Source organism: Castor canadensis, unplaced genomic scaffold (assembly GCF_047511655.1).
Source record: "Castor canadensis unplaced genomic scaffold, mCasCan1.hap1v2 HAP1_SCAFFOLD_165, whole genome shotgun sequence".
NCBI classification, from domain to species: domain Eukaryota; kingdom Metazoa; phylum Chordata; class Mammalia; order Rodentia; family Castoridae; genus Castor; species Castor canadensis.
Genome location: NW_027395381.1, coordinates 39,557 through 52,008, shown reverse-complemented (window position 1 = coordinate 52,008; position 12,452 = coordinate 39,557). Strand labels below are relative to the sequence as shown.

Here is a 12,452-nt window from a genome sequence, read left to right as displayed (position 1 = left end):
TGTGGAAGCCCTGAAGTCTAGGTCCTTCTGGGGAGGAGGCAGGAGAGCAAAAGGAGATGGAGTTTATTTTTTTTTGTCTGTTTTTTTTTTTTGTTACAAGTCGCTTTTTAGCAGTAATTTAGGTCAATAAAGAGAGGACCTGAGTATTTTCTTGAATCCTGTGACAACTAAGAATTAGATGCCAGAAATGGAGGATCTTGAGGTCAGGACTGTAGTGCCAGTCTGAGAGCAACATATTTGCTCTCAGCAAATGCTCTGCCAATGTTAAGATTTATCCCAGAAAACTGGATTTCTAGGAAACCTCTTCAGGATGTGATAAGCACCACACAGTCAGTAATTGTGGGAGGATGTGGTGAAGGATGGGGATTGGAGTGGTAGCATAGGGGTGATTTAGTGTGAGAACACAATGCTAGACTGGAGAAGATGGGGGAAGGGCTCTAGCAAGAAGCCTCCCTTCAGAATGCAGTGTAGATGCAGTAGTGAGAATACCCAAGAGAGTGGGTTTTAGAGTAGTTACCACATAGGGATTTCATGAGTAGTGCTGGCCTCTGTCAGCTGTCTTCTCTGCCCTCACTTACTCCAATAGACAGAAGGGGAAGAGCAGGAGAGAAAAAAAAAGATCGAGCCTTTTACCTGTGATTAATGACAAGAATACTCAATTCCAGAAGCTGAAAGAAACAGTATGGAGTACAGAGAAAGATAATTGTTCTGCAAGGATTTGACTAGTCAGACCAAACTGAAACAGAGATGAAGGTAAAGGGGTTGGAATTCATTTTTGGTAGAGGATGGCTGTTGTGGTACAGAAATAGACTGTGGTAGGGAAGGTGGGGGGGATAAGGGATAACATTTTCTAACCCTCTCTCCTCATTTCTGCGTTTTCTCTTTTCTCTCTTCTTATGACCAGAAGTCTAGACAGGAAGCAGAGGTCGGTTACCAAGGAAACTGAAACTGAGTATGCTTGATTGGTGAGTTTGTGAGATAAAAACAAAATTGCTAGTCAAAATGCAAGATCTTATGGAGGATGGGAATAAATCAAACATACATTCATTCATCCTTACAATTATTTTGCATGCACATATAAATACATAAAGATTAAACACAGAGATTTCCCTACAGGTTTAGTTAAGAATCACTCATGGAATGGCCTTGAATCCTACCCCTGCTGCTTTCCATTTTCTCTGTTGGCCCCATGCTACCAATCTCTCAATATGCCTCATTTCTGAGTCTGATGAAGTCTTAAAAAGTTGTCTGTGTCCATGGCTCTGTTAGAGAGAAAGGAACTAAAAGAGAATAGGCATAATATTATCTAGCTTTTAAAACAACTATATGAACCCCAGAACCAAAATATTTCCCTAGAAATCCTCTTAAAATCCCAGAAAATCTAATGAAGGTATTAATCTTTCAAAGTCCCATCTATGCAAATGTTTGGAGTACCTCACCTTTTCTTATACACTGCTTCCCCTAGTGGCACAAATGAAGACTGCACTCTCTTGGCTGCTGTTGTCCAGTCAGAGCACAATTTTTCCATTTGAATGCTGTGTAAAGGGTTTAGACTTGTGTCTGTCTTTTAAAGGTATATAGTTGAATATATATCTGCAAACTTTTATTATGGAATATTGATACAGGTAGTCTACTAGGGGCCAGACAATTCTTCTGATAGGAAAGTACTCTGTGGCAAATGCTTTCCAATGCAGTTTCCATTGTTAAATTTTAACAAAGCCATCCCCTGCTTGTACACTCTGAAATTATTTCAGAAAATTCATGCTGATGTCAACTGTGTTCTAATAATGTGATCTCCACAGGGACCTTAGAAAATTCATGCTGATGTCAACTGTGTTCTAATAATGTGATTTCCACAGGGACCTTAGAAGTGGAAGCAGACCTGGCTTTAAAGTTTTAAGGAGAGAACAAACAGGGAGTGTTCATATCTGTCTGTATGACTTCTAAGATTAGAAAACTTTCACTAGTAAACAAAAAAAATTAGATTTGAGTAGAATTTTGTGTGGATATATGTGCGTATCACTGAAAAGTAATAAGAATTGGCAAGCACCAATATTTACTGAGTACTACTAGGAGTGCTATAATTTGCATTATTTATTTCATCCGAGTATTACAAAAATGTAGTAAGTTGGGTAGCAACCCAAGTTGAACTTTTCAAAGGACATTCTTTGATTCTATGAGGCTAATTGCTTGTGGATGGCAGGGTGAATAGAAATGTTATTGGTTACAGGTTTTCTCTGACACTTAATTGTCATAACCCTTTGTACTTTGGAGAAAATTCTGATAGGGAAATTTATTCTCATGGGTCAGGCCCATTTTCCATGCAATACCTCTTTAACCCTTCCCACAAACCCTCTGATATAGATACTATGATCATCCTCAATTTACAAATGAGGTACTTGGACATGAGAACTCAGGTCTTCCTGTTTCTGAAGTCTGTGCTCTGCAACCACACCTTATCATGTCTTCCTGTCAAATTCTACTTTCCTCTATTAGGACAGTCTGGAGTGTTAATCTTTGAAAAAATTTTTGATGCTTTGTGCAAGCCTTTCCTGAAACACCAGGGAGACGCTCATATATCTCAATTCTTCATCAAAAGAGACTATTACACAAGTGTCACTTAACAATCGGGACATGTTCTGAGAAATACACTGTTAGGTGATTTTATCATTGTGTGAACATCATAGAGTGTATTTACACAAACTGAGGTGGCTATGTCGTCACTAAGTCATACAATCTTATGAGACTACCATCATATATGCTGTCCATTGTTGACAGAAAAGTCATTATGCACTTCATCACTGCTTATATAAATTTGCTTCCCTATACCTACTAATTGCATGTTCACTTTTCTATCAACCTCTGTCATCAATTTAAAAAGATAAATATTTATTGAATAACTGCAGGATTCATAAACTAAATCTGACAAAAATTTGAGACAATAGCAAGGTATGTTTGTTGACTAGGGCTACTGTAACAAAATACCATGGAATGGATGTGTGGAGTCAAACTTTTCATTGCTTTGACAAATACCCCAATAGAAACAGCTTAAAGGAGGTGGACTGGGGCATGGCTCAAGTAGTAGAGCATTTGCCTAGTAAGTGCAAGGCATTGGGTTCAATCCCTAGTACTGCAAAAAAAAAAAAGAATAGTTTAAAGGAGAAATGATTTATTTTGACTTACAGTTTCAGAGGTTTCAGTCTGTGGTCACTTGGCCCCATCAATGTAAGGTTGTGGGGAGAGAGAACAGAACTATTCACCTCATGGCAGACAGGAAACAGAAAGAGACAGACAGGAAGAATCCAGGACAGGATACAGACTCCAAGGACACATCCCCACTGGACTACTTTTCTCCAGCTAGGCCACATCTCCTGAAGCTTCCATCACCTCCTAACATAATGCCATCAGCTGGGGACAAAGTCTTCAACACATGAACCTGTGGGGGACATTTCATATTCAAACCATAATAGGGCGATTTAAACAATAGATGTTTATATTCTCATAGATCTGGAGGGTAGAACTGGAAAATCAAAGTGATGATATTTTTGGTTTCTTCTGTGGCCTCTCCTGGGCTTTCAGATAGATAGCTATTGCTCTGTGTCCTCTGTGCTTTATGCATCTTGGCATTTGTTTATCCAAATTTCCTCTTATAAAAATTATTGGATTGGATTAGTGCCACTTGAAAGACCTCATTTTTACTTAACCATCTCTTTAAAGGCCCTATATACAAATACAGTCATATTCTGAGGTACTGAAAGTTAGGTCTTCTAAAGCAGCACTTTTATTTACTTAGTAATAAATTAATTAGTTTAACTAAAATTCAAATTGTATATATTTATGGGGCACATTGTGATGTTTTGATATTTGCATACACTATGGAATGATTAAATTCAAGCTAATTAATCTATCCATAATCTTATATACTTACCATTTTTTTTTGTGGTGAGAACATTTAAAATCTGCTCTTTAGCAATTTTTAAGAATACATTGTTATTTACTATAGTCATCATGCTGTACAATGTATCTCTAGAGCTTATTGCTCCTCCTTAACTAAAATTTTGAACCCATCTCCTCATTTTTCACATCCCCCAGTCCCTGGTACCATCTTTTCTTTCTTTCCTTCCCCCTCTACCCCTCCCTCCCTCCTTCCATACTTCCTTTCCTCCCTCTCTTCTTTCTTCTTCATTCTTTGTTTCTTTCTTTTTGGAGATACTGGGATTTGAACACAGGGCCTCGCACTTGCTAGGGAAGTGCAGGATTGAGCTATGCCTCAAGTTTTTTTGCTTTAGTTTGTTTTTCTGATAGGGTTTCCGGCTTTTTCCCAGGCCAACCTTAGACCAAGATTCTTCTACCTCCAGAGTAGCTGGGATGACAGGCATGTGCCTCCATCTCTGGCTTGTTTTTTGGGATAAGGTCTCACTAACTTTTTTCTCTGGCTGGCTTTGAACCATTATCCTCCTATTTTTGTCTCTCAACTAGTTGGGATTACAGGTGTGAGCCACCACACCCGGCTGTCTACACTCTTTTTCTATGAATTTGACTTTTTTAGACTCTACCCATAAGTGAGATCATGCAGTATTTGTTTTTCTGTGCCTGGCTTTTTTTCATTTAGCATAATGTCCTCCAAGTTTAGCCATGTTATGGCAAATGAAAGGATTTTCTTCTATTTTAAGGATGGATGTATTCAATTGTGTATATATGCCACATTTTCCTTATCCATTTATCTGTTGATGGGCCCTTAGGTTGATTCCATGTTTAGGCTATTGTGAATATTGCAGCAATGAACAGAGGAGGCAGATATCTTTGGAACATACTCATTTAATTTCCTGTGAGTATAGACCCAGAAGTGGGATTGCTTGATCATATGGTAGGTCTGTTTTAAACTTTTTGAGGAAACTCCACACTGTTTTCCATAGTGGCTATACTAATTTACTTCTCAAGAAACAGTGTACAGGGGTTCCTTTTTCTCCACATTCTCCCTAACACTTGCTTTCCATCTTTTTGATAGTAGCCATTCCAACATATTTCATTGTAATTTTGGTTTGCATTTCCCTCATGATTAGTGATATTAAATCCATTTTCAAATACTTTTTGTTGATTTGTAAGTCTTGTTTGGAAAAATGACTATTCACTTCAGTTGCCCACTTTTAATTAGGTTATTGATTTTCTTGTTATTGAGTTGTCTGAGTTTCTTATACATTTTGGATATATAACACGTTATAAAATGTATGATGTTATGGTTCAGATATGAGGTATCCCCTCAAAGGCTCATGTAGTAAAGGCTTGGTTGCTGGCTGATGGACTTTTGGGAAGTGAGTGGATCCTGAGGGTTGTGACCTAATCAATGGATTAATTCCTTGATGGATTTATGATATGATGGCCTTATTGGGAGGTGGAGCCTAATTAGAGGAAGTAAGTCACTGGGGCATGCCCTGAAGAGATATACCTTGTCCCTGGCCCACCCTCCTGTGTTGTGGCCATTATAAGGTTAGCAGTTTTGCTCTATCACATACTCTTATCCCATCATATAGGTTGTCTCTTCACTCTGTTGGTTGTTTCATTTGCTATTCAGAAACTTTAGTTTGATGCAATCTCATTTGTGTATTTTTGCTTTTCTTGACTGTGCTTTTGGATTGTGTTCTGGGCACCTTTGTCAAATATCAGTTGACTGAAGATGGGCATATTTATTTCTGTGATCTCTATTCTAATGCATTGGTCTATGCATCTGTTTCTATACCATTACTATGCTGTTTTGATTACTGTAGCCTTGTATTATATGTGAAAATTAGATAATGTGATGTCTTCAACTTTGTTCTTTTTTGCTCAAGATTGTTTTGGTTATTTGGCAGCTTTTGTAGTTCCATATATATATAAAGATTACCTTTTCTATTTCTGTGAAAAATGACATATTTCTTTGGGTAGTATAGACATTGAAACAAAATTTTATCTTCCAAATTGTGGACACAATACCTTTTCATTTATTTTTTGTCTTCAGTTTTTTATCAGTTTTGTATAGTTTTTCAGTGTACACATCTTTCACCTCCTTGGTTGAATCTATTCTTAAGTATTTTACTTTTGTAACTATTGTAAATAGAATCATTTTCTTGATTTCTTTTTTTGAATATTATGTTGTTAGAGTATGGAAACACTGCTGCTTTTTGTATGTTGATTTTGTATTCTGAAACTTAACTGAATTCATTTTTAGCTATAAAAGTTTTTTTTGGTGGTACTAGAGGTTGAATTTAGGGTCTTGCACTAGGCAGGTATTCTACCACCTGAGTCACACTCCCAGCCCTTTTTACTAATTATTTTTCGAATAGGGTCTTGTATTTATGCCCAGGCCAGCCTGGATCACAATCCTCCTATTTATGCTTCCTGCATACTGGGATGACAGGTGTACACCACTACACCCAGCTTTTATTGGTTGAGATGGGGTCTTGTGAGCTATTTTGTCCTGGATGGCCTTGAACTGTGATCTCTGCCTCCTGAGTAGGTAGTATTGTAGGCATGAGCCACACACCCATCCATAGTTATAACAGTTTTTGATGGAGTCTTTAGGGTTTTTTTTCATATTTTTAAAGAGTTTTTCATTTGTGTTTATCAGGGATATTGGTCTTGTTTGGCTTTAGTATCAGAGTAATGTTGTCCTTGTTAAATGAGTTAGGAAGTATTCCTTCCTCTTTAATTTTTAGAAGAGTTTGAGAAGAATTTGTATTGTTCCTTAAATGTCTGCTAGAATTTGGCAGTGAGGGCATAAAGTGCTGGGCTTTTCTTTGATGAGAGACTTTTCATTATTGATCTAATCTCTTTGCTCATTATTGGTGTGTTCAGATGTTTTATTTCTTCATGATTCAGCCTTGATAGGTTTTATGTTTTAAAATGTATCCATTTCTTGTAGGTTATCTAATTTCTTGGCATTTAATTATTATAATAGTCTCATGATCTTTTGTTTTTCTTTGACATCAGTTGTAATGTCTCCTTTTCCATTTCTAATTTTATTGAGTCCTCTCTTTTTTTATCCTTGTCTAGCTAAAGGTTTGTCAATTTTGTTTCTTTCCAAAAAACCAACTTTTCTTTATTTTTCTTTCTCCTTTTATTGTATTGTTTTTACATTTACTTACATGTGTATACATTATTTGTGCCACTTCCCCCCAACCCCCTCACCCCCCCATCCCAACCCCCACTTCCAGCAGATCCTGTTCCGCCCTCTTCTTTTCCAATTCTGTTGAAGAGAAAACATGAGATAATAAGAAAGACATAATGTTTTTGCTAGTTTGGGATAAAGATAGCTATACAGAGAGATTCCTAGTGTTGCTTCCATGCACTTGTGTATTGCAACCCACATTGTTTCATCTCTACCAGACCTCTTCGCTACTTCCTGGTCCCCTTCCCATAGTGGCCTCTGCTAATTTAAGATTACTTTACTTGCCCCTCAACAGAGAGCACATCAACCACATTCAAGTTTTAGGTTTCCTTTCCTTTCCCTATTTCTCCCATGCATGTTCTCCCCTTAGTGTGTGACCCATGACCAATAATATTACTGCATTTGTTTTGGTTCTGTAATCCGCATATGAGGGAGAACATTGGATTTTTGGCCTTCTGAGCCTGGCTAACTTCGCTTAAGATGATGTTCTCCACTTCCATCCATTTACTTGTGAATGATAAAATTTCATTCTTCTTTGTGGCTGAGTAAAATTCCATTGTGTATAAATACGACATTTTCTTAATCCATTCATCAGTAGTGGGGCATCTTGGCTGTTTCCATAGTTTGGCTATTGAGAATAGTGCTGCAATAAACATGGGTGTGCAGGTGCTTTTGTTATAACTTGAGTCACATTCCATCGGGTATATCCTAGGAGTGGTGTTGCTGGATCATATGGCAGATCTATGTTTAGTTTTCTAAGAAGCCTCCAAAATGTTTTCCATAGTGGTTGTACTAGTTTACATTCCCACCAGCAGTGTATGAGGGTTCCTTTTTCCCCCACATCCTCGCCAGCATTTGTTGGTGGTATTCTTGATGAACACAGGGGTGAGGTGGAATCTTAGTGTGGTTTTCATTTGCATTTCCTTTATGGCCAGGAATGGTGAGCATTTTTTCATGTTTTTTTTTTTTTTTTTGCCTTTTGGATTTCTTCCTTAGAAAAAGTTCTGTTTAGTTCAGTTGCCCACTTATTTATTGGTTCATTGATTTCTGGGGAGTTTAGTTTTTTGAGCTCTCTGTATATTCTGGTTATTAGTCTTTTGTCTGATGCATAGCTAGCAAATATTTTCTACCACTCTGTGGGTGGTCTCTTCAATTTAGAGATCATTGCTTTTGGTGTTCAGAAGCTTTTTACATTTCATGTAGTCCCATTTGTCCATCCTTTCTCTTAGTTGCTGGGCTGGTGGAGTTCTACTGAGGAAGTCCTTGCCTATTCCTATTGTTTCCAGGGTATTCCCTGCTCTTTTGTGTACTAACTGCAAGGTTTCAGGTCTGATATTAAGGTCCTTAATCCACTTTGAATTGATACTTTAGTACAGGATGACAGGCATGGATCTAAGTTTCAGTTTTCTGCAGGCAGATAGCCACTTTTCCCAGCACCATTTGTTGAAGAGGCTCTTTTCTCCGTCGTATGTTTTTGGCACCTTTGTCAAGGATAAGGTGGACATAACTGTATGGATTCATATCTGGGTCCTCTATTCTATTCCACTGGTCTTCATATCTGTTTTTGTGCCATTTACCATGCTGATTTTATTGCTCTGGCTCTGTAGTACAGTTTGGAGTCTTTTTGCTCACTATTCTTGGCTATTCGTGGTCTTTTGTGTTTCCAAATGAACTTTAGGGTAGATTTTTTCAATCTCTGTGATAAATATCATTGGAATTTTGATGGGTATTGTGTTGAACATGTAGATTGCTTTTGGTAGTATAGCCATTTGTACTATGTTGATTCAATCAATCCATGAGCATGGAAGATCTTCCCATCTTCTGTAGTCTTCCTCAATCTCTTTCTTCAGTGGTTTGTAGTTCTCCTTGAAGAGGTCATTTATGTCCTTCATTAAGGTTAATCTTTTTTGAGGCTATCGTAAATGGAATTGTTTTCTTGTATTCTTTCTCAATTTGTTCATTATTGGTGTATAGAAAGCCTACTGATTTTTGTAAGTTGATTTTGTATTCTGCTATATTGCTGACGCTGTTTATGGTGTCTAGAAGTTTCTGGGTGGAGTTTTTGGGTCTTTGAGGTATAGGATCATGTCATCTGCAAATAGGGATATTTTGACTATTTCTTTACCTATTTGTATTCCTTTATTTCTTCTTCTTGCCTTATTGCTCTGGCTAGGAATTCCAGGACTATGTTGAATAGGAGTGGGGAGAGTGGGCACCCTTGTCATGTTCCTGAGTTTAGGGGAAATGGTTTCAGTTTTTCCCCATTAAGTATGATGTTGGCTATAGGTCAAAAAAACAACTTTTCATTGGTCTCCAAAATTTCTGTGCTAGGTCCTGGATTTTATCCCTGTCACTGTAAAATAAGAAAATTAATAAACCAAACACTTTGAACTCAGTTCTATTTCTTGTTAACATGTGAAAAGAATCTGAATTGTGCAGGGTTATTGTAATAATGAGGTGTGTAAAGGACCCAACATTCTCCTTATGTCATTCAATAGATACTTGCTGAATGCCTACTAATGTCTAGGTTTTTGTATTAGGTGCTGTGGCTGGCTTCTACCAGCTCCCAAAATAGTGAGATAGAAGAATACCCATGTGTTCATAGTAGATTGGGGTTGTGTCTGTGATAAAGGAAATAAAAGGTGTCATGGGAGTACAGAGGAAGTTTATATGTCCATAACTTGGGGAACCAGCCTGATAGGGCTCTCTGGAAGATGCAATATCTAGCAATATCTAGTCCCAAGTGGTGAATAAGAGGTGGACAGGAGTAAAGGGAGCACTGTGGAGAAGAAAATTCAGGGCTTCTTTCTACAGTATGGGTTTGAAGCATTATTGCTTCATTTTCTCCTGTCATTGGGATCCCTGGTAGTGGAAGAATTAGAATCTCTGGTAGCCATCTGTCTGGTGAAAAGTCCCTCTAACCTTAGTGAGGTAGAGTGGAGGTAGAACAGACCTGAGTACAGGAAGCAGGATTATATTTAGTATGAAGACAGGATGTTGAAGGTTTTTTCTCTTCTCTCTGTCTTGGTCTCTTTCTCCCCTCAGCATTTAGCATAAGATAAATGTAAGCCAGTTGTGGTTTAGAATTAACAAGAGGTTCCATAGCCAAATGTCTAGATACAGAAGCTTCTGCTTCTCTTCTTGTTTGTAGGCTGGCATATAAACAAGAGCAACTGGTCTGACTGACACACTTGTGCAGGAGGTATCACTTTAGCATCTGACAAACAGCTGAGCTACCACAAAACAACATAGGATGATTATTAAAAAAGAAAAAAGCTGCATTTTCTTTCAGGTAAAGCTGGTTGGGTAGATAATTAGATATATTACAAATGTGGATTAAAACAGAACATGAATGTTAATTTAAGTCTTGAAAAGACATGATGTAATTTAAAAAATAGTTTATTGTCTGGGTTGCCTACTTTTCTCACCTTCTCCCCCCTGTACATTTTCTCTAACCAATCTGTGCCATTGTGATTATCTGTGCAGGAAGAACACACATGTGTACCTGCATGTATAAGAATCCTCAGAATTAACACATCGGAGTCTCAATTCCATGTTGTGAATGGACTGTTATAATCTATCCTCATTTTATATTGCATGTAACATTTTTCCCCTCATGACTGATAGATTCAGCTTCAGTTTCCCTGGAAACAATAATTAACCCTTTGTTTCAAGCATTGGAACCAGAACTACAAAGAGAATGGAGCATTGTTTTCTCACCTGCCCCTATTCACCAACCAGAGGGTCCTCCTGTCTAAGCTGAGTGACTCTGGGGATGAGAAACAGAGCTGTTACTAAGACAACAGAATTCCAGATCCCTTTCCACTTGTGAGGCCCTGCTCCCTCCCCTCAGCCTTCCTATCAAGTAAAATAAAAATAAAAATATTTGCAGTGAGCAATGAAACTATTTAAAGATGATTTTTGTATCTCAGTAATGGTGAACCTTATTTTAAAATAGCATTTAAATGGCAAAATAACTTTCCAATAAGAAGTTCTTGATAAAATAAATGTGGTAATTAAAATATATTTCAATTGTAATAAATTTAGATATAAAACCAGATTATGTCAACCAAAAAAAGGCAGCATAAATGGAGTGTGTGCTTTTGGTTCTCAATCTCAGCTGTGCACCAGAATCTTTCATGGGGCATTAGAGAAGACAAATGTCTGTGTCCTAGCCCTAGAGATTCTGACTTAGTAGGTCTGGAATGTGGACCTGGAATGAGCATTAGTTTAAATAAAATTCCATGTATGGAAAGCCTAGTGACAGCCGTGGAAACAAAATCTGCCTCCAAAAAGAAAATAAAAATCAGACCTATATTAAATATAGATATATTTTAGATATATTTGAGAAAAATTCTCAAATAGATTTTTCCCCAATCACATTGAAGTTGATATCTTCTATGTCCCTAAAACCCAAGGTGTGGGAAACAAAAAAGTCATTACTTTAATAATGAAATATAGCCAGATACCAGTGGCTCACACATGTAATCCTAGCTACTTGGGAGACTGAGATGAGGAGGGTCATGGTTCCAGGCCAACCCCAGCAAATAGTTCATGAGACCTCATCTCCAAAATAACCAGAGAAAAATGGACTGGAGGTGTGGCTCATTTGGTAGAGCACCTGCTTTTGTGAAAATTATTTTATTAGCATGTAATAGTTTTACAGGGGGATACATTGTGATATTTACATATGTGCTTACAATATATCTTTGTTAGATTTACCCCCTCCATTGTTCTCCTTCTTCCCATCTCCCCCCTTTCTTAGAACAATTTCAACAAGTTTCATTATTCTATTTTCATATATGGATACAAAATACACCACCATATTCACTCTCATTCCCCTTTTCCTTATGCCCACTTCCTCCCACTGGTATCCACCCCTGGAAAAGACCTATTTTTCCCTCCTGCCCTTCACTTTTTAAAGTGTATACTGATAGTCCAAGGGGGTTTCACCTTGATACTTCACACCTGTATACATTGTGCTTTAATCAAATCAACCCCCCTGTTATTTATTCTCTATCACCATAATACCCTAGTATTCAACAATTTACAGTACAGTGCATTATAGTATACCCATATATAGATGGGTTGTTTCAATATTTTTCATTCTCTAACATTTTCTTTACCTCTCCCACCTCCTATAGTCCCCTCAGACAGACTAATAAAATCTTGTTCTCTTTCTCACTATATGTATGTGTATATATCTACATATATGATCATGTATGTATCTATATATACATTTAACTTATAGGTCTAGCTTCCATATATGAGGGAAAACATGTGACCTTTGACTTTTTGAGCTTGGCTT

General features: G+C 37.5%; 1 long non-coding RNA gene across 1 annotated transcript; it reads left to right on the top strand.

The window, feature by feature from the left end:
- The first annotated feature begins 594 nt into the window (after positions 1-594).
- LOC141420437 (uncharacterized) lies at positions 595-11,151 on the top strand. The gene is made up of 3 exons (XR_012444969.1): positions 595-753; positions 905-965; positions 10,296-11,151. It is a non-coding gene; the product is annotated as an uncharacterized lncRNA (long non-coding RNA).
- Positions 11,152-12,452: the final 1,301 nt, after the last annotated feature.